This window comes from Argopecten irradians, chromosome 1 (genome assembly GCF_041381155.1).
Source record: "Argopecten irradians isolate NY chromosome 1, Ai_NY, whole genome shotgun sequence".
Lineage (NCBI taxonomy): Eukaryota > Metazoa > Mollusca > Bivalvia > Pectinida > Pectinidae > Argopecten > Argopecten irradians.
This window is the reverse complement of record NC_091134.1, coordinates 54,911,230-54,934,712: the sequence shown is the minus strand read 5'-3', so window position 1 is coordinate 54,934,712 and position 23,483 is coordinate 54,911,230. Positions and strand designations below refer to the sequence as shown.

Genomic DNA, 23,483 nt, shown 5'->3' with positions numbered 1-23,483 from the left:
GAATGAGTATAGTATGCATGGCACTTCATGTGTATATCATCAATTTACTGTCATCCTTACCACGTGCAGAATATACAATGTGAAGTATTCCTCACACAAGACCAAAAAATTGGCCATGCCTTTGGTGATGTTGTGTTCGGGGGTCACGCTTTCAAGAACGGCTACAATATCTTCTTCAGACATTTGTTCGACAGCATAGGTATTGAACATAACGCTGCTGTTTGACCAGTGATCCAGCAACACATCCACGAGATGCTCTTCAACACAATAATCAAAATATAACCATCACTGTCTCACTGTATCACTGTGTGAACAACCACTATGTACACATATCATTTCGATATTTCAAGCAATTTCAATTTACAAAAAAAAAAAAAAAAAAAAAAAAAAATCAAATACGTTTCTGTTTCTAGTATATCTATGACATGGTTTGTAATTAATGCCCAAATAATCAATATTTTAATTGTAATTGAAAGCATAAAACAATGTTAAAAATGTTAAAGGACTATTTATTGATTAATTACTTTCATATTGGTAACACTATGAGAATCCTGGCTGGTCAATATCAAAGCAAAACTGGGCCTATATCGATAAACTGGACCAATACAAGATAAACTGGGCCGATATTCGGAACATTTCTAGACCCAGCATGGTGACTACAGTATACGACGGGTGTTCCGATTAACATAATTTGAAGACGCCTCAATGACAACACACAGACACAGGGGCATGTCACGGTAGAATTAGCATGTTTTTTACGCATCGTGTTGATTTAACTGGGTTCTGGAACATTGAACGTATCGTTCACCTCAACTTATTCATCTGTAATACAAATGCGATGCATTACAGTAGATGTACTGTAAGTCTGTAATGTAACATTACATGTATGTAGTAACGTTAGCTGACACTGTCAAAATCGATCCGTCGTTGGCATGCCGATAAAACTTGATCGTATAAACATATTCAAAGCTGCAATAGGGGTAGCCCTGGTAACATTGACGTGTCTTAGAATGAAAAAGATTAGTCATTCAACGTCTCAATGTCATGTTTCAAGAAATCAAATACTTTTCACTTTGGTTAAAATTTGGTAATCTAGTCAGTTTGTTTTTTGTAATTTATGAATTGAATATTGTTATTGATTATGAAAGTAGTTAATTAATAAAAGTATCATTAATCAGTTAATTCCATATATTGTCCCTGTTTTTCAAATTTTCAAAACAATAATTATAATTTAAATTGTTAGATTTGACATACATGTATATAGTACATTCCTAATTTAATTGTAATGATAGATTTCTAATTTTTCAGCTTCAGTTGCCATGGTAGCCACTCGAAATATGCATGAATTATGAAGATGTGGAAATTTTGACAATTTTGGCCATTTTTTGATAAGTTTTTATTTTAGAAACCATAGAGTGCATCCTTGAACAAACTTTATATCTCTTCTAAAGATGTAGATGGCATACATATTATCAGAAAATATCAAATTTGTGCAAGGATGCGCTCTATAGTGTAGTAGACAACACCTTTGCAAGAAATGACCAACATTGTTATTATAGTTGAACCAATCAAGGATGTACTAAAAATTTTATTTTAAACAAATTAATCAGAAGATAACTGTTTTGAAATTTTATGGATTTGGGGGGCAAAAAAAGGGCCCAAACTATACATACTGTAGTACTTATTAGGGATACTTACGTATACGTATACGCATACGGAGACGTATTTGACTGTGATCGATCTTTATACATGTATGTAATCTTTACCATCAATTCTGTAAAAAAAAATCCTTTACTTTCTATGTTTCAAAATTAAATCAACTACAAGATAGCATTAATCTGTACATGCGTTAATAAAAGTACATGCATGAGTAAAAGTATCACATGTTTGAACACGTGATCTCCGATCGCTCATCAGGCCTTTAGCTCTGAAGTTTTACGGTCATCTTTATTTATTTGTAACACTGTGTCGAAAACCAGCCTCAAAAGATGTAGGAAGTAAAGGGTTTTATACAATTGATGGTAAACATTACGTATAATGATCGATCCCAGTCAAATACGTCTCCGTATGCGTATACGTTTACCGCTTATTGTAAGTATCCCATATAAAATGTATATACATGTATTTCATATTGTTTTCCGTGTTTCATGTTCTACTCAAAATAAAATTTGATACAAGAAATATTTCAAACTATTTTAGCATGTACATGATTTTGAGTTACATTTACAATACACCATACAAATAGACAATTAATTACCGGTATGTCTTTTCTAGACAGCGATGGTAACGTCTTTTGTCTGTCATTTTAGACAGAAGAGTAGGAAGTTTTGAATATGTAAATACACATTTAGGACAAAAATCTTAACCATGTAGAGCAATAAAAACCGCATCGTACCGAATAATGAAAATGTATCATTAAATCATTTATAGACATGATTATAGATAATCTACTTACGCATTTTTTCTTCGTAAAATACATATACAGTTGACCATTTCAAATGCTCGAAAATAGCGTCAGCAAAAGTCATCGCTTGATACGACCACCAGTCTTCGCCCTTCTCGGGGATACTCGAAATTCCAAAATGGACACTTGCGTTATCTGTGCAGGGGAAACAGTCATTGCCGCCATCTTGAGATTGATCAAACATTTGAGGGGTATACGGAGGATTAGCCAGAGCGGTCATGGAAATCACCTCCATAGGTGCGAATGATTGTTGGATTTGGACAGGAAAAGCTCTCATCAGTTTTGACGACATTATCACTAAATCTGTATGGTTTCTTTTTAAGGCCATCACTGTTCAAAGATAAATGCAATTTAATATTAAAAAATTTCAATCGATCCGGCAACTATATTGTCGATACGAGATTATCAAAAACTTCTATATTCAACACAATGAAATTAATTACGGGTATATGTCAATATTATGCAACATGTCTTCATTTAATTGAAGATAGTTTGAGTCCTTTATCAGAGGAAATGTGCATTAGTAAGTACACACTTATTGCTTACAAGATACTTATTACATTTTGTCTAATATATCTGGATCAATGTTTCGCTATAGAATGAGAAAAGTTCTTTCGTCCTCGTGAAAGGACATAGCTCGATAGGGTTCTTCAATTAACATTTAGTGTCTAAACCAACGATGTACTCGATTTCGATCAAAATGTTTTAACTTGTATCTTTGATAAAAATAACATCCATGGTTTTATTAAGTTGGGAGTCCATGTTTTGAACCATACATAAAAAATATATATATATTTGAAAATTGGTACAATCGATATTCAAGTTTTGATTTAAGTTTCATTTATTTTAAAATAAATATAACTGAAATGGGTTAGAAATTACAATTTTAGGTTCCTCCAAGAGTTCGTCTTGACTGGAAATGCTAGCTTTACTTGAAGCAAACTCCATGGCGCAGATTCAGGCATTATCGAAAAGTCTGTTGGATTGGTCTATGAAATAAGTTAGCCTATTTTGCCATTGCGATAAAAATGCTTAATTTGATGCAGGTCTCAAGAAAAAAAATGTGTACAATTTTCTGCAATATTTCGCTAATAAAATAATTATATTTTGTTAATTTTCAGGTATTTTTTTTGTAGTTACCATGGTATTTACATGCATGATTAAGCTTAGAAAATAACGAAATCTTTATCTCAATTTCATATTGCTATTCCAAATGTTGAGAAGATTAAACATATACATACTTTTGTAAATACAATGAAATGACTATTAAGATTTCTAAGGCTTGTGCCTTATTTTCATAAATTGTTCAAATCTACTGCTCACTGTCACCTTGATCACAAAAATTGAGGCTAACGATGTTTTCGAATGGTTATTTTGGGATTAACATAATATTTTCTGAATAAAGGTAAGAAAATACATATCTAACGGCAACTTACGTTTATTCTTAGTAAAAAGGTTATAAAATATATATAACAGTTAGTCTATTCGTGATTGGGATCTGCTGTACCGTGTCCAGTTTGTCAGTCGATCCCCTATAAGCATGCAGTAGGTCGGAATGTCAGAATGTATAGTAGGTTTCGACAACGCCTCGTCATTTTCTATGAATCTAACGAGGATTAGATCATGAAAATAGTCCAATCAAAACAGACGTTATGTCAACATAATTTTAGAAAATGAGCATATTTCTTACGTTGCTTGGCTATCAGAAATATTTCCCTTTCGTGGACCTCTTGCAGTCGAACCCACATGATTCCATTAGGTACGTGTAGGTGATGCGTGGTGTTTGTGAAGTTTCCATTGTAACCACACGGATTCAGCAGAATATCTGAAAGATGTCCAGAATATATCTAAATTGGGCGATTGTATATAATTATGCATGTTTGTTACATTCCCTAATCATCGCATTATATTTAATGAAGCCACTTCTGACGTTATATGAGCCCAACAAAAGCAAAATGTCCAATCCTTCACTATTGAATCGACATCGGAAACAATGCATTGCAATTACAGGCGAGATAACGACGCGGCATACAGGTATCGAACGACTTCGTGCTGGAGCTATGAAGTATGAGGGATACCTAAATGTTCTCTAGGAACGTTTTCGTGTGACAGTGGTAACTTGAATCAGTATAAACATGAAGTGACGCGATACTGCTCAGAGTCAGAAAAGGGAAAAACGAAGGCAGATCATTCAGTATAGTATTGCTAACCTTTGTTGAAGCAAAATATTACACTGCACTGTAGACCGTTACAGTTTCATCATACCGTTCTATGTTTTTTATAGAACGATTCTGACTAAGTAGCCTGAAACTAGCTCGTTAATTTGTAAATAACTCTTTAGAATAAACTCCCTCATCTGATTTGAAGTACCACATCCATGCAGTCCGTGTCAATTAGCATTCCTATTTCTTTTTAAAGAATTGCTTCGAAAAGATATGCAGTCTCTCATAACCGTATTCGTCTCGGGTATTGGATGATTCAAATGTTCTTACTAAGTAATGGAGGGTTATTTTTCTCACAACTAACATTTGTTAGAAGATGTCAATGATATACGTGATCACATTCAGCATATTTTGAATTTCCAGACATAACAAACGTGATGATATAATAAGAGTCATAACACACTGTCGTATAAACATCGATGAATCAACACTATACTTATGATACCCCATTAATTACATATATATAATCCTGACTTACCTGACTTATATCCCTTTGTCCCTGACACATCAACAAAAGTCCCCAGCTGAAATATCACATACGAAAGTATCAGAGAGAACATGGTTTTCTATCCAGAAAAAGTACTCCAATAAGAACACACTACTACATGTAATATCCAATTCCGGGACGAATGCACCTGGACGGATTGGACGATAGGGTTTTGTCCAATTAAAATTACAATACATCATTAGCACGATCATTAACAACAATGCAACAGCATCGTTACATAATATAATTGATGCGGCGTATTTCGTTATCTGCAAATTAATATAGACTACAGCGATTTAAGAAATCAAAGGCAATAATTTATAATGCTAACTTCCTGCAGTTATCTTGGTCTTTAGAGAAATTATAAAATCTGATAAATAAATTTCCTAGATAATGACCCATTAACTGATTACTCGCGTCCCATATGCATGTGTAGCCTCATGGCATCGAACTACAACCACATACTACAGTGCTTGGTAATTGCTTTCATTTGCTATCTATCGTTCTTCAACGTCGCTAAACACGGTGTACTTCGTTTACGTAGTTTTACGTTCGTTGTTACTATTTCTACTGTTAATAAATCATCTTTATTTTTCATTTATTCTCAGTTCAATATCTGTCATTATTATTTCGGGTTGAATGCGTTCACTTTGTTTGGATATTATTGTAAAATGGGGTACATTTAATGATTTTATAACACACTGTTTAGCCGCTTATGGTATTTTAGATCAATCAGGTGTTTTTTTTTTATTTTGATTGATAATTTTACTGTATGTTGACAATGTTGACATTAATTTGGTACACTTACCTGATTGCTTTTAGAGAACAAAGTGTAACCCTTTACTTTATTTATTGATATTTCATATAACGTTATTTGTCAAAGAGAGACAGAAATCTACAATTTAGACCATAAAATACTTAATTCTTTGATCAATGTTTGATTTCATAGTTATAATATGATTTAAGAGAGAAAGTAATTTCCATTGTGAATAATATTTTTGTTTGTTTACACGATATTGTAGTTAAAATAAGAGTAATAGACACAGACAATATATTGAATAAAGATTGAATTTGGAGCTAAGGTCGCGACCATTATTAAAACATGTAGACGTATGTAATAATTAACCTTAATGTGGCTAGTTATCAGTATTTACACCAGTTTCTAAAAACAATAACTATTGCTTTATAGATAAGGTATGTTAGAACATTAATCCATCCCACTGAAAGGTATTGAGTGTCTATGTCCTCATCATCTCGCCAAATTTCAATCTCCAATTCTGGTGTTATTGTTTCTGTTGGTTTTTTGTAGTTATTTTTCTGTGTTATATATATCATGTTTTAGCCACAAAGGATTGTATTCGGAGGTAAAAACCTAAACTCATTTTGGTTAAGCATTTATTTAACAAAAGTTGTATATGCAACAGGGTTATCTTCAATAGGATGATAGTAAAAATGACAGAAAAGCCAGTATAAAGTGAAATTCAATTTACTAACCAGAGAATGGCTCAGCTGTGACCAATATGAAATAAGCCTTGTATTACTAAGTGGGGTTATACTATACCTAACTCCTCATATACCATTTAATTTGGAACTAATCACTGGCTATAAGTAATAATATTTTTTTCTTTAAAAAAAACAACAAAAAAACCATACAGGTAAATGTACTTTGATATCAGTAAAGCCCCAGACTTACATCCAAATAATCAAACTGAACCAGTTCGATAAAAACTTGTGCCTAAATAAGTACAACTATCCACATACTTTACCGTCTCATTGAACATAAATTCAAATCTATTACCCAAAGTCCATAGATTTAGTTTTGTGTTTAAAATATTCATTAAAACATTCAGCTGCATGCGTAATTGCAAATCAGCTGGACAGTTTGCGAGGACAAAGTATGGTTAACGTAAAGCGAAATAAAAAACTTTAAATGAATAATCAAATAAGTTCTTAATTTTCATTGGTGTATATTTCGATCTTGCGCTTTATATTGGCAAACACAATTACTTGATCTCTGAGATATCGACTAAATTAAAAGTGGGATCAATTTACCCCTAGGCTTAAGACGTTTCCACTTGGAAAATAATCCGATAATTTACAATTGAACGATACATTTTAATAATGCATAGATGCATATCAAAATATCACTATTAAACATGTTTCCATTAATCTCATCCATTATATTATTCCAAAAACCTTTTCGGCATAGCGTATTTTACGAAGTTTTTTTTCAAAATCAACGGTTATACGATATAATACAACTGGATTTTTTTTATCATTTATGACAATTTAATTAATGAATTAAGAACAAAATATTATCAATCGTAAGCTATTTTCTACGAAATCGTGCCTGGTTTTCACATATCAAATAACCTTAAGCCATACTAATAAACCTATCCCCCATACAGTTGACTTTTATGTAGCCTAGCATTTAATTGAGTTCCGTAGCACAGCTTTTTTAATTGGGATAAAACTTAGTTTGTCTCTATGCTATTTAGTACGAAAGCTATTGTTAAAATATTGTTTAATATTTAACATACCAATAGGGTTACCACAAATAGGACAGTGTGTAGTTTAAACAATATTTATTCAAGGATAAGACAATACATGTAGAATACAATTCAATGATGTACATTAGGATTTGGTAACAAGCTTATATAGTCTATATAACACTTTCACCTCCAAATACAATCTAATTCTATCATACCATTCACACAAGTCTGATAATATATTCTATATAATATAACACTTTCACCTCCAAATACAAGCTAATTCTATCATACCATTCACACAAGTCTGATAATATTTAAGGATTAACTTGAATAGATTTTTTATGTTATGGAGATATAACACAAAAATCTGAGTGTACTCTAAATAAACCGCGAAGCGGTTTATGATGAGAGTACACTCAGATTTTTGTGTTATATCTCCATAACATAAAAAATATATTCAAATTAATCCTTATAATTCAATTTACTAAAGATAATCTCTTCAATATTCAAGATTCATTTTGGGACTCTTTTGTCTATGAAATCATTACGCCGTCATCTCAGCCAATCAGAAGCAACGTTATAAACGGTGACGCCATTTTTTCCTTTATGGGCTGATAAAGTAAATTTTTAAGCCAATGAAAATGCTCGTAGCAAGCAAAATTGAATTATATTCTATATAATATAACACTTTCACCTCCAAGTACAATCTAATTCTATCATACCAGTCATCAGTCTGATAATATATTCTATATAATATAACACTTTCACCTCCAAGTACAATCTAATTCTATCATACCAGTCATCAGTCTGATAATATATTCTATATGATATAACACTTTCACCTCCAAATACAATCTAATTCTACCATACCATTCACACAAGTCTGATAATATATTCTATATAATATAACACTTTCACCTCCAAATACAAGCTCATTCTATCATACCATTCACACAAGTCTGATAATATAGTCTATATAATATAACACTTTCACCTCCAAATACAATCTAATTGTATCATACCATTCACACAAGTCTGATAATATATTCTATATAATATAACACTTTCACCTCCAAATTCAAGCTAATTCTATCATACCATTCACACAAGTCTGATAATACATTCTATATAATATAACACTTTCACCTCCAAATACAAGCTAATTCTACCATACCATTCACACAAGTCTGATAATATATTCTATATAATATAACACTTTCACCTCCAAATACAAGCTCATTCTATCATACCATTCACACAAGTCTGATAATATATTCTATATAATATAACACTTTCACCTCCAAATACAATCTAATTCTACCATACCATTCACACAAGTCTGATAATATATTCTATATAATATAACACTTTCACCTGGAAATTAGATCAGTCGGTTTTACTGTGATATGCCAGAAAAACCCATGGTGGTGAAATGCGTGTGAAATGTTCAAACTCGCTCGCTGTCCGCCATTACACATTGTGGTCGAACATCTTGTATGCCGAACCCTGTCCCTTGCTCGTAGAGTAATGCAACTTTTGTCTAGAACTGTTCAAATCGCCCTGACAGTAGTGTGTTTACCTTATAAGTTGAGTTTTCTTGCCTAAAAAAATCATTTTATCACCTCCTCAGTGGTTATGTAGTTTATTTGTTTAACGTGCGTTACGTTGGCGCGGGTATGGGTACAGAGTACATATTGTATCTGCTTAATCGTATTGATTAACGATTTGTAATTACAACGGTATCAATTAAAATACTAAACAATGACGTGGAATTTGTCAATATTTTGTGTTATATGTTTCATAAGAAATGTAGAACAATACATTTGTGCCACATTTTGCTTCTTGGTTACGTAAACAAATAACCTTGAGTGAATTGTCCCTTTAAGATAACAAAATATATTTACCTATATTTAAGTATTTAACAGTTTTTCATTTTGTGTACAACTAAATTAACTTTTTAAGATATAGGACTTCTGACTAAATGATATTTCATATATCTTGCTGTTATATATCTGCATTCACATTAAGGGAATACCATTCATCCTCGGTATATCTACGCCAAGGGGATGTCTTGTTTCCATGGATCATTTAACTAATGATAGCACATGCAATCCTTCCAATTCAAATTCTTTTCTAAACAGTTAGTTTTTCAACTTATTTAGTTTTTTTTAAAATATAAAAATAATATCCAAATACGATTAACATGCATACAGGATAAGTGGATAATAGCATTACAATAATGATTTTCTGAAAATAGTTGCATTATATAAATATTTACTCAGTAGATTTAGTTCTTTTATGCTCGCAGTACTCAAAAGTTTGGTTAACTTAAATATAGAAGGTTTTTCCCAATAATGTCTTTTTACAAATTTCATTCTAATATCTTGGTAAATTGGACAAGTAAGAATAAAATTATATTCGTCCTCAATATCACGATTAGGGTCACAAAACCAACAAACACGCTCACTTCTATCTAAATTTGAAAAACGTCCAAATTCAATACACAAGTTATGTGCCGATAACCTTATTTTTTTGTCAATACAATGCGATTTTTGTTTGGGATATACTTTGTCAAAATAAGTTTGTAAAACAACTCGATTCACCAGGTGACGATATAAATAAAACTTAGAAGAGTTTTCTAATGTAGATGACAACTATTGAAAAGCTATATCATTAATTCTTTGTTTGATTATAGGTAAAACATTTGAAGGAACAACTGTATGCTGGTTTACCCAAACATCACCAAAACCATGACTGTATAATATATCTTTAACAAATTCTATCCAATTAAATACATTGTTCGATTTTGGTAAATTCAATAAAACATTATAGGTAGTTTTCAAAATACATTTATTAGAAATTATAGTTTTCAATCAGTATTTTATCATACGATACTTTCTGGTGAAAAAAAAAGAGGAAAACGCCCAAGTTCAAAATAAATCATTACATTGCATGTGGATTTTTTAACGTGTAATATCCTTTTACAGAATTCAAGCTGTATTTTTTCAATATCGGGAGCTTTACAGCCACCTTAGACTTCCAATGCATAAAATTAATTGATATACTGTTAACATATGTATGTGATAAATTTAAAAGAGTAACCAAAATTCTTTGCGTGGATTTACATTTTGAAAACAAAGCAAAAACAGCCTTTCGCCCTTGTTCCGACAACTTTTGTAATGCATTAAACTTGTTCTAAAAACAACTCCCCAATATGTTAATTGGTCTACAACTACCAACTGTTTGTCATCATAAAACTAACAGTCTTCTTTACGTAACTTGACACTTTTCCTAAAACCATTATTTTTTCTACATTCACAGTTGTATTCCACGTTACCGAATAATTATGAATGTTGTCCAGCATGTTTTGTAAATCCCTGGCAGATTCCACAAACAAAACCAAGTCATCAGCATACATCATGAGAAAAAGGTTTAACCCACCAAAGTGGTAATCTTTACTCCATGTTCTATAAAATGGTTTTCAAAGTCATTAACATACAAAGAAAGTATTATCGGTGGCATAAGTTCCCACTGAGCGAGGCCCATATTGTTTACAAAAAAAATCTGAACATCTCCCATTTATGGTTACACAGGATTTTACTTGGCTATACATTGATTTCATAGTTTTGAGTAGGTTTCCTCTGATCCCAAGTTGAAATAATTCAAACCACAATTTGCATCTATCTATAGAGTCAAAAGAGTTTTTTTTTTTTTTAAAGTTTTGCCATACAGCTAAGAAGACTAATATCTCTATAATTGGCAGGGTCACTAAGGTCTCCTTTCTCATAAACAGGTATAATAACAGCAGTCGACCAAGCTTCAGGGAAAAGAACTGAGTTCAAAACATTATTGACTTTTCAATTTCCAGTGGTAATTGGCCATGGCTGATCTAATTTCTCAAACACAGTAGAGTCATTCGTATTATCATGGTGTACATGATCATTATTTATAACATAAATATCTTTGAAATGATCATCAAAATCAGACATTTGTGCTGCTGGGTTACGTCGTTTTCTATGAGATTTGTTTTTAATAAAAAATATCTAGGGCTATATTTCCTTAAATGTTTACTCTGGAATACATCTTAATCCGCTATAAATATCCTAACTACATATTAAATTGCGTGTGGGACGGATACGTCCTTGGTGTGTAGGTATATGCCTCTCGTCAAATATACATGTGTAATGAAATAAAAAAAAACTTAATGTAAGCAAGGATTTATAAGTGAATATATACGTCCTTGATGTATATAAATCCTTGATATAGATAGAGATTTACATTGTAAATACACGTACGTACTATGTAAATTTCTAATTAGAATTACTAAATGTGGTTAAAAATAAATGATCTTTCCTATGTGATGTGTGAAATTATAACGTAAGTCAGCTTAGCATGCCTATAAGTTATCTAGCTACCAAGGCAATAGCCTTTGGTTAATTATTATGTAAACAGCGATAACGAACGGCTAACATACGGGCACCTCTCCGTATGTTCATGCTTCCAGTGCGTGGTCACCGTGTAAAATTGGCCCGATCCGTGTGCAACTGACCGGAACGGGTTCAAAGGTAGATACTGAATGTAAGCACAGTGTATATACACAAAGGCACGTGGTGAGTTCATGATCATGGCATGTGTAGCTTTCCGAACATGCAAGTACACATTATAAACAAAGACGGATTCGGGATCAGACGTAGATGTTAGAGTCCCAGGATCGACACTTTTATGACGGTAAGTTTTAATGTTGCAATTATTGAGACATCAGTATATACATGCTACGTTTTCTTTGAAATTGATTATTTACTGATTCAGGCTATTGGAATTGTTTATAAACATGATAGGGTTTCATCATTCAAGCAATAGATGTCATCATCATTCGGGTTTACACTGTCTACAGGAACATACATATTTATCTGTTTGCGGCATCTGCAAAATGTATTCACTGATGTTTTAACCCTCTGTATTTTTCTGCATTGTTTTATATCAATTTTTTATATACCCTGTTTTGCATGTATGCAAAATATACTTAAATTACAAATAAAATTACCAATCATTCTGTATCTCTTAAAAGGTATCCTAATTGTTTTACATGAAACATGTAGTAGAAGTTCTTTTTATGGTGTTATTAAGAACCCGGTTTATTTAATTATTTGTTAACATCTTGCATTGGCCATATTTTTTTCACAAAAAAAAAAGAAAGAAAGAATTACATACATTTTTTTGTATGTTGTTGTAAGGACGTATACTTATAAATCCTTGGTTGTTGCAAGGACGTATACTTATAAATCCTTGGTTGTTGTAAGGACGTATACTTATAAATCCTTGGTTGTTGTAAGGACGTATTCTTATAAATCCTTGGTTGTTGTAAGGACGTATACTTATAAATCATTGGTTGCTGTTAATGATGAACAATTTTTGATAATCATAATTTCTAGTTTTCATTGCTCATTTTTACCTATGTGCAAAAATTACACATTTTACAATAAACTGAAGCGGTTTGACAAAACAAAAATAAGTATCATGCATGTACATGTATATACCACAGAATTATCAGAAACACCTGTGATATAGTGTTCAAACAATGGCTAGACGGGGCAACTACAGCTGATAATCACGTGCTATTATTACCTGTAACTGACCTTGACTTTTTGGTATACTATTTATAGTACTAATCTAGCTTCATATATTTACGGTATGAGCTTTGAATTAATCAAAGCTCGGTTAGCTTACAATATTAAAATAGAACATCTAAGCACTCATATCTATAAGTACAACGTACACCTCTAATGATAGACATTTCTAATTACTATATGATCAATAAAAGAATTAGCTTGAGAACACGAACAAGTGTTCAATTAAAAGCTTAGCATGGTGAAGGTCGTATTAAGCTGACAATGCGCTAGACACCAGTCTGGTCATCTAAGGACAGACAGTGTTCACGTGTGTATATATAAACGTGGGCCGGTAGGCAGGCGTGATCAGGTGCATGGATTGCATTGTATCTGCTTGATATGTGTAGTTTATAATTATCAATTAGGTAATTACTGCTTGTATCCATATGTTGAAACAGAGATTCTCTGGCTGACAGGATAATTACGCTTGATTTTCTCTGATGTGTATAGGTAATACATATCAGATTGATTAACGAGTATTCCTTTCTATAGATGTTTTCTTTTTAAACCATGCGATATAGATAGCATAATAAATGCTTATACAAAATGTTTATTGATGATGTTCAATATCCTTTTACACGTGAAACAGATCGCGTGAACCTTGACCGTGAAATCGCTAGGTATACCTGAAGTTTGTACCTGTATGTAGTGACGTCACTAACTGCCAGTGTGGTATTATATACACTCACCAAACGCTCTATGTAGTTATCAGTTCGGAGTTTGCCATCACTGTGGGTAGGTGATTTTTCTTTAATGCTTATGATGGTGACAGCCTTTTTTAAGTTTTATTATAAATGATGATACTATAATTGATATTTCACATGTCTTCATGTCAGGATTGTTGTATTTTTCAGATTGTTTTGCATCATATACTTCTCCATAGAACCCGCGTCTAAAAATGGATTGTTCAACAGACAGACGACTTCCAAGGATTGAGCCCAAGGCGGGGTTCGAACTTAAGACCATAGTTTTGACATCAGCTTGCTTCATGTATGCCATAGTGATATTTCTAACGGCAGCATTTGTCAGCAAGGCGGCCGCCTCCGCAATGTCATCAGGTATGGTTTTAAATTTTCTTAGTTATAAAATGAAGGATCCATATATTCATAGAGTTGTATGTGTCCGTAATAACTGAAATCCTTTTAAACATTTTAATAACTTTGCTGATGAGTTGTATGTGTCCGTAATAACTGAAATCCTTTTAAACATTTTAATAGCTTTGCTGATGATCTAAGAAGTCGATATTAGTAATCTAAATCCGGTTTATATAATGGTAATGGTTTAATATAAACCAACACTTCTAAAATAAATTGAGAAGAAAAAAAAACCCATATGTAATGTATTTCCGTTAATTTAATTGGTTAACCACTGATGATTACATAACTTTTTAAGATGGAAAATATTCGGACTGACATATCATGTAAATATTTACTTCATTTATAATTTTAATACTTCATAAGATATACCACATCCCTCGTCTTTGTACTTACAGTTTCCACAACGCTGAAGAGCTACCAGTTCTGGAGTATTGAACAGCAGACAAATCTAGCCGTAAAGCCAGCCAGCGTTCGTACGACGAAACACATCTACCAAGGCTGAGCATCGCTTATGTAACATCTATTGAATCTCATTAGACAGCAATGTCATTAACAGATGACTATTGTCACCAAACGACGACCAAATGTCCCAGGGTTCTGTGACGGTGTCTATCACTTCATTGCAGAAGGACATTTTGGAACTTTGCGATTGTGCGATTCATCTACTCGATGTGGAATTGAACTAACCCGTGGACTAGACGCTCACATGTATGTAACATACACGGTGTTATTTTCTGTGCAATACAAATGCGCCTGAACTCCACAGACTGGCATGCATGATTTAGACAGCCAAGGTTTTGAATACCGCGTCCACTAAAATTGCCCAAAATATGCGGCGACCTTCTCAAAGAAAGTATTCGGCGACATTTGTCAAAACGATCGAGATGTTCTGTCTCAAACTGAACTGCCATATTGTTATAGCATGAATGTAGTTACACTGATCATAATAGTTTGACTGAGTATAAATTGTGTGCCATGTGTTACTATGGACGATACACAACAAGCGAGTTTTACTTAGAATAGGAGCTTGATGTTAATTGTACACAGACATTACCGAGAAAAAATATCTTGAGAGACTTCATTTGTTTTGATCTCTCCGGATAAGTTATTTTCAACAATTTGAAAAATATTGAACAATTAAAATGTAAAATTTATTTGTAAGTATGAGAGAATTACCATACAAAATCCATCGTTTTATCAAGTCTTGATGATAATTTCAATCATTGACATACATCGTGCTTTCATCAATTGAATATTTGTGTAAACCTTTCATTAATTATAAGAGACCCCATGTCATTTACATTGAAAGTTTGTGTGAGAGTATACGAGAATGAAAGACTGTATGGATCATCAAATGTGCACAAGGTAGTCACCAGAGTTCGTGTGTGAAAGATGATGATAATAAATTTTTGTATATTGTTAAATTCTGTTGTTTTTCACAGAGAACCGTTGTTAATAAATTACATAATACTATTTCATTGTTTATGTTTTCTTTTGAAATACCCGGAATATGTCTATTCGTGTGTATTCACGTACTATAAAAATTGATCATGGAGACCTACCAAGATATATAGGAGTTGAATGCACAACTATAATTTATTTTCAACGATCCCGACATTTTCTGTTACAATTGATATACAAGTTATTAAAATGACCCAATTTTTTAGAATTCCTTTAAATTTTCTTGAATTCCTTCGCTGAGATGGTGATACCAAGTCTTATTCCTTAATAGGTATCAAAACCACGTCTGACAAGAAATATACAGAAATAGATTTGATCTAAGATACATTTTGTCAAAACATTTATTTTAATCTGTAAAAGTGGCACGGCTGATAAACCATATCACAATTTGCTGTTGTTCCCCTAAAATTATCTGATTTATATTTATAAAGGATTCTGTAAATGATCAAACCATATAACGTCATCAAATACCTGGATGATCTTTCGCGTTGGATTAGCATTCAACATTAGTTTGTGCAGTTACAGTCGTCAAACCGCAAACAAGGAACGACTGTAGCTGTCTGACTTACAGTTTAGGATCTGACTGCAAAATCTTTTTGTGAGTTAATCTACCCCAGTATAGATTACATACCGACTGATTCGAAACCATGATATTAAAATGTTATCTTTTACGAAACTAAAACTCCACAAACGTAGAGAGGAAACGTGAACGCAGCCCTGAGCCATTAGTTGTTTTACGTTTGTCGTTGACAATCCCATTTAGTAGCTAAAATTTTATAATTTTATACGTAAATAGACTTATTTTCATGATCTGAAAAATATGTTTTGTATCATTTTCTATGATTTGGGAACCAATTTATTACCAACTAATCAGATTTTCATTGAACTGAAGCACCTCTTCTACTTTCTCAGGAACTACAGCATGTCCATTAACTTAAACTTTCGCCATAGGAAAGCATATTAAAGAAGCACGAGAAAAAACCCTAAAGTTAATGACATTAACTTGCCTTTAAATAATGTTTTCCGATGGATCATTTCAAAAAGATTTCCTCAAAGTGAAGGAATGTTCGTGAAATGGGCTCTGGTTCTTTATTTAGTTTGTTAAACTATTACTTTTTATGCTTGGTATCATTGTCTTAAAGCGAATAGTCGGGCAAGTGACTGTAAAATCGGTAAAAATGGTATTAATATATCCGGTATAATTTCTTATGAATTAGAAAAATAAAACTTTCCGTCAAAATCGCTGTACATGCGAAGAAAATAATAATATCTATGGGAATCCTAAAAGTCCTCCCGACCGGCTATGAGTGCAGTTCAACCTTAACGCATGCGCAACATCCACCACTCTCCGTAGTAAACAAAACATGGCTACCGTAGTTTTGAACCAAAAGGTTTCCGCCAAAACAACCAACTGACTCACCTAAAATGCGAAAGGAAAGGCAATGGAGCAGCGACAATCCCAACAAATGACTCGGTAAACATTACGACGCATTGAGAGTGTTAATACAACTTGTTATAGTGAAGAGAACAGTTCAAACGAGCACGCGGCTCCGGACCGCTACTGTACGTACCTAGGCCTACTACCCGGTACTCCCTGCTCAGCTGATAGTGAGTGAGTCTTCGTATTTTGATCATTATGTAAATAGTCCCTAGCAGTATTTTTTTCATAAATGAGTGGTCACATATGGTCACATGTTTCATACCTGTTCCCCAATCGCGTAAAACGTAACCCTGGGGTAAATAGCGGTTCTTTCGTGGGGCCTCTTTAGGGGTAATGAATGCCCTGTATATTTATAAAATGTACCGTTGTAATGCATGTACAGTTAGAATGTAACCGCTAGTGCATTATCAAGCTAAGATTTGTTTCAATTAATCTATAATATTATGCTACCGGTCAATTCATACAGTTCTGATGTATATATTTATAGATTTTTAATTTGTAAATTTTTGTTCTGTACATGTTCTGGTAGTGTTATACACATACATTGTATATAGGATTTACATTGTAGGTTAATTGGTAAAATTGTATTGTATATGTTCTGATATACACATATACATATGTATATGTAGGTTTTAGCTTGTTCTTTAGATATATTTGGAGGACACATACAGTATTATTTCTGGTCATAATAATAAATAGTGTTTGTATATTTATTACAACTGTACCTGGTTCATGTGTATATGACAAACTTTACAGAGTTGAAATGTACTGCAGCCATGTATCATTTATAATTATTCTGAATTTTTGTTGGAACTATAGATAATGAATTTTGTATCTTTTTTGAAACAATATTTGATTCTATCAAATGCATCAGTGACACATTCACAACTTATAAAATGTTTTCTCTAAAATAAAAAAAACCCTGTAGAATGAACCTACATTTATTCATTTATATATATTTGAAATTGATCATTTCAATTTTTGTCATATTCAACAGATATAAAAAATTGTTGGTTCTTTTTTTCAGGCACCATGCATGCATAGTGACATGAATACAGAAAGTTCATCCCTTGGACCTGTATACAAGTGTATGTATACATATACATACAATTAGCATCATATGAAGACTGAAGAATGTTGATATGAGTGCTCTTGAAAGTAAACTTTTCCAATATGGACCTAGAAGATCATGAACAGAACATTTAAACAGTATTAATTCATTAAATGTTCCTTTCAACTGTAATCATTAAATAAAATTATGATGCAATACTTTTTCATTGTTTAACTTTGTAGAAATATTTGTTTATATTAGTCCTCTAGATCCAGTGATTATAATTCTTGCATCCATATGCCGGCCCATTTGTTTGTCAGGGCTTGTGAGATAGCTTTTCAATTACTTTTAAAATATAAGGATTTTTTTTTACATATAGCAATATAGATACCATTGTCTTAGGATTTCTAAATTCTACTTTACAAGAGAGTAGACTCAACATATAAATAAAACCATAAAACTAGCAAGTTATCTGAAATGTTAAAAATCTTTTTGTCTGAACCAAATTTCACATTTATTGTCTATGTGTAACTTGTACATAGACCATTTATGTATTAATACTGTAGTAACAGTGATTACAAACACATAGACTAAAATGTAGTATGTAGTACTATGTACATCTGTCTTTGATTTGAGTTCTAAACAAAAAAGTGGTACCTATTGGGAAGTTGTGACTTGGGCTGAGGGTGAAATACAGAAGAAATAGCTACACATGGAAAAAAGAAAGATATACAGTACCATATGGATTCAAAGTTGCTCCAAAATCAATGAGACTAAATAACCAAAAAAAAGCCATGTAAACCCCAAATATGCAATGGCCAGATCAATGATAAAACACCCTTCCACTTCCAGTTATCTGTAGCTATTTCTTCTATATTTCAACCCCCCACTCAAGTTACAACTTCCCATCCTCATGATTCTTCTGTCTTTTAGCCCCCCCCCCCCCCCCCCCCCCCCACCCCCAACACACACATACCTGATTGATTGTCATGTTATTTCAGGTTCCTATTCAGGTATTATTCCTAAAAACTAAAAAGGGTATACACACTGTGTACTCTCAAAGGAGGGGAACCACTTCATTCAAAAATGGAATTTACAATTTCATCTTAATTTTGAAATTTTCAATTTAATTATTAATTACTGGACTATTAAAACAGTATAGAACCCCTCGGCTACAGACAAAGTACTGTGGTACACATTTCTCTTAATTAATTACTTTTCTTCAACTCAATCATCTTTTTCTCCAGAGCACAAAAATGAACAGGAAACAACAGAAAAGGAAAGTAACATACATGTAGGCCGATATGTTTTCTGGAAATATATATGGTGTGTTAATTCCCACAGCATAGGCCTACATGAATGTGAAGAATTAAATATTATCAATGTTTGAGAGAATTTCCTAGTTGTAATTCTATAGCAGCTACATGGAATGTACGTTTACATATATACATTGTACGATACATATACATCATAAAAGTTTCTTTCCTTCCAGCTGGACATTCATGTCATCTCTCTCCAGAACTCAAATATTGTTTACAAAAAAAAACCAGAGACATAGATAATTTAATTAAATCTCTGCAAAAAACTACACGAATAATTGAACACATATATTGTACTTGTAAAATATCTATGTATGAGCTAATTTATTTTCACATCTTTGACAGCTACATGCATGGACGTTCTATGGAACGTTTTCGTGTGGTTTTAAATGGGAAATTATGTTACGATTATTTGTATTTAACCTTCATGATTCGGTTGATGTAAAATACGACGAATGCGATGCTGCAATAATTGCCCCTTGCCGGGGCCCCATCTCTGCATCGGCCGAATATTTGTGTCGATTTCCATGTACAAGATGCTTTTATCGAAAAATGATTACAAAGCATTGTCATTAATGTAAGAATACTTCATTTGCATCAAATGTATCATCTCAAAACAACAATTTGCATACCGCATTAGTGGTTTATCACACGAAACGAAACCGACACGACTGAGAAACACATGTCCATGTTGACATTTCCACGCAGCCTCGTTTTCAAAGAGTTTGGCGAATTTATATTTAGAACTGTGCTAAATTTACACGGGGCTTCCCCAAAATTTCAATGGTCAAAACTGGACACCGTAAGCAGAACTTGACCATCATTATGGTATACAATGACTTTTGGAAGGCCAAAGAACGCATTTAGACTGGTTTCCTTTGCCCGACTATTCACTTTAAATGTCTTTAGTATACATAATTAAAAAGTCGAGCAGACACCACTGGCGATTCAGACATAATTGCTACAGTTGCATGGTCACTATGTTGTCTAGTTGTCTAGACCTTCGATTATTATCCGCTATAAAATCATCAGTCGTCTGATAAAGTTGAAACCTCTGTGTTAACTGTGATTGCAATTGATGATTTTTTAGAACAGTCAAATTCCACATCATAGATACATGTAATTGAATTCAATACATGTTAAAGTAATATTTCCCCGATAGATTAATAAGTCAAATTGGGACAGGTCAAAAGGTCACACAGACTTTAATTTCATGTATTTGCATATTTTTTCTCTAATTGATTATGCATGTAATTTGTCACTTTGAAGATACAATTTCACAAAAAAAGATGTCCAGGTGAATATCACCGTAAAAACACGACCTGCAATCGATTGACGATAAATTGTGCTGAACGATCTTGTGTAATGTTCAAAATACAAATGGGGACTCTACAATGGTGTTGTAAAACACCTCACGTAGCCCCCACACATTATACTTCCTGCATTTGGCCACCCTCTCGTGATATCTACATGGGACTTACGCGGTAGTGTATTTATAACACTCATGACATGCATGGTCTGCTACCTTGAACTTGAACTTACTCCGGAAATTATCAGCTGATTATAATATACCGTACATGTAGACAGCAGCCAGAACTGGTGACGTCACAATTCACATGTATACCTAGAGTTGTCCCGTAAGCTCTTAGTCCCATCATTCACCTGCTATACCGGTACTGGTAGGTATCGTTTTTGGAAAGTTATCATGTCTTCGATAGATAAAGATCAACACCGCGGTCGAGATTTTTGTATGAATACTCCATAATACATATGAAAGATTTACGCAATACTTCACATTTTTATGTAGTCTTTGCACATTTTATTTCAGATACGATTTCTCAAAGTAAAGACATAAACTAATACAACATGGAATCTCCTGCAGTGAGACGATTAAATAGACTAGAAACAAAATCGGGGTTCGATATCAAAGGCGTGATACTGATGTTGGTATGCATCTTCTATACCATCGCAATGTTCCTAACGGCGGCGTTCATCAGCAAGGCCTCAGCATCCTTAAAATCAAAAGGTACGCTCCAAGTTATATTTCAGTATATTTTACTGAGTATATCATTGCTATAATTGGGTTTGAAACACAATAAGTCATCAACAATTTTAAAACAAGTTATGAAACAGTTTTGGAACAAAGATAAGTCTCAACCTTTAATAGGACTGCATTACATTTTTGTAAAGCAATTATTAATTTCTATTTTTGCAATTGGTTTCAAAGAGTGATGTCGTTTTCTTTATTAACACGTATTCCCTTTGCTGATGACTGTAATCATTTAATTTTAATTATATTTAATTAATATGAATATTAAGTCATACTGAAAAAGATGATAATCTGGCAACAAACGTTTTGTTTAATATGTTTGTAACCTAATATTAAATATATGAAATATATACAGCAAGCGAAAATTTATGTTTGCTTTTCATCTGGAAAATCCTGTTGATATTACTTCTTTGACCATTTTCATAACGTTTAAACACAGGTTGATACAGTTTTGTTTTATTTGCAGTGTCCTTAGTGATAAAACGTTACCAATACTGGAACATTGAACATGTGACAAAGCTGGATACGAAGCCTACGAGGGCTCGGATATACAAGGGTTGAAACAACATTACCCGACTCTAAATATATACATATCATTAGACAGACGAATAACGGTTTAAGTGATTTAGCCTATATTTTAGGTGTGCTTATTTCGCTCCAAGTGATATGCACAATGATTGGCCAAGTTGCAAAAATATTTGCGAAAGGTTGCTGACGTTCCATCGATTTAAGGAATTCAGGACGCATGATATGTAATGAAACGTCAAAGGAACACTGCCGTTCTCCTGAACGCTTGCAAAATCCGGAAAAGAAACGAACGAAGAATGAATGTGCCGAACAGACACTATCCATTAATTATCTGTCATCATTTAATGGCCTATTAATTACCAAGTGGTGTGACACGTACAAGTTGTCTTCAACAGCAATTTAAAACAAATATGACAGATTCGTATTGATGATTTTTTACCATCTGTATTGCATTAGAACAAGTGGTGAAGAACGTGGTTGAAATGTAAGTATGAGAGTTTAATGAGAATGTAAGGACAACATGTGTATGCTACATGTAAATAGCAATAAATGATCTCGAAGTATTTTATATGTTTTTACTCTCTTGGTCAAATTAATGTTAAGTCAAAAATGATTTATGATTGCTATGTATAAAATTATTATTATCAGAATGATGTCATGTGTGAAAGTGATTTTGATAGTAAGAGAGAGAAATGGATGCAAATGTAAGTGTATGATATAGTCAGTTAAGGGTCATAATGCTATGACCATAGGAAGATAATAGTTTTCCTGTCAATGGTCAGAAGTCCTTTGTATACTGCATTTTATTTAATGTTTTACTCTGTTGTTTTTCACAGAGAATTGTTGTTAATAAACTGTATAAAATACTTATACGTGTGTTTATTGTTTCCACAATTTATGTAACTACTTCATTCCTACGACAAAACACAGATACCAAAACAAAAATGAAGGTAGCAATGAATGAATTGCTTGCATTTTAATGGTATACAATTCAAATAAATTATCTGCGTTCATGCCAAAAGTTTTACTACAAAAATGTAAAGTTAAAGTTAAAATTCGTTTAAAGGTAAGATATGCAACTCGGAGATTGAAAAAAGTGCATAATTTTCATCGTGTACGTTATAATTATAATTTATAGTGATGAGTTGAACGTAGCGTCAACTCGCACTTCAATCACAACAGTAAGCAACTACATAATGCAC

General features: G+C 32.8%; 2 long non-coding RNA genes across 2 annotated transcripts; both read left to right on the top strand.

The window, feature by feature from the left end:
- Positions 1 to 12,239: 12,239 nt before the first annotated feature.
- On the top strand, positions 12,240 to 15,904 carry LOC138333820 (uncharacterized). Its single transcript, XR_011210034.1, has 3 exons — positions 12,240 to 12,393; positions 14,189 to 14,392; positions 14,827 to 15,904. It is a non-coding gene; the product is annotated as an uncharacterized lncRNA (long non-coding RNA).
- A 5,322-nt stretch (positions 15,905 to 21,226) lies between these two features.
- On the top strand, positions 21,227 to 23,151 carry LOC138333842 (uncharacterized). The gene is made up of 3 exons (XR_011210036.1): positions 21,227 to 21,382; positions 21,532 to 21,729; positions 22,220 to 23,151. It is a non-coding gene; the product is annotated as an uncharacterized lncRNA (long non-coding RNA).
- Positions 23,152 to 23,483: the final 332 nt, after the last annotated feature.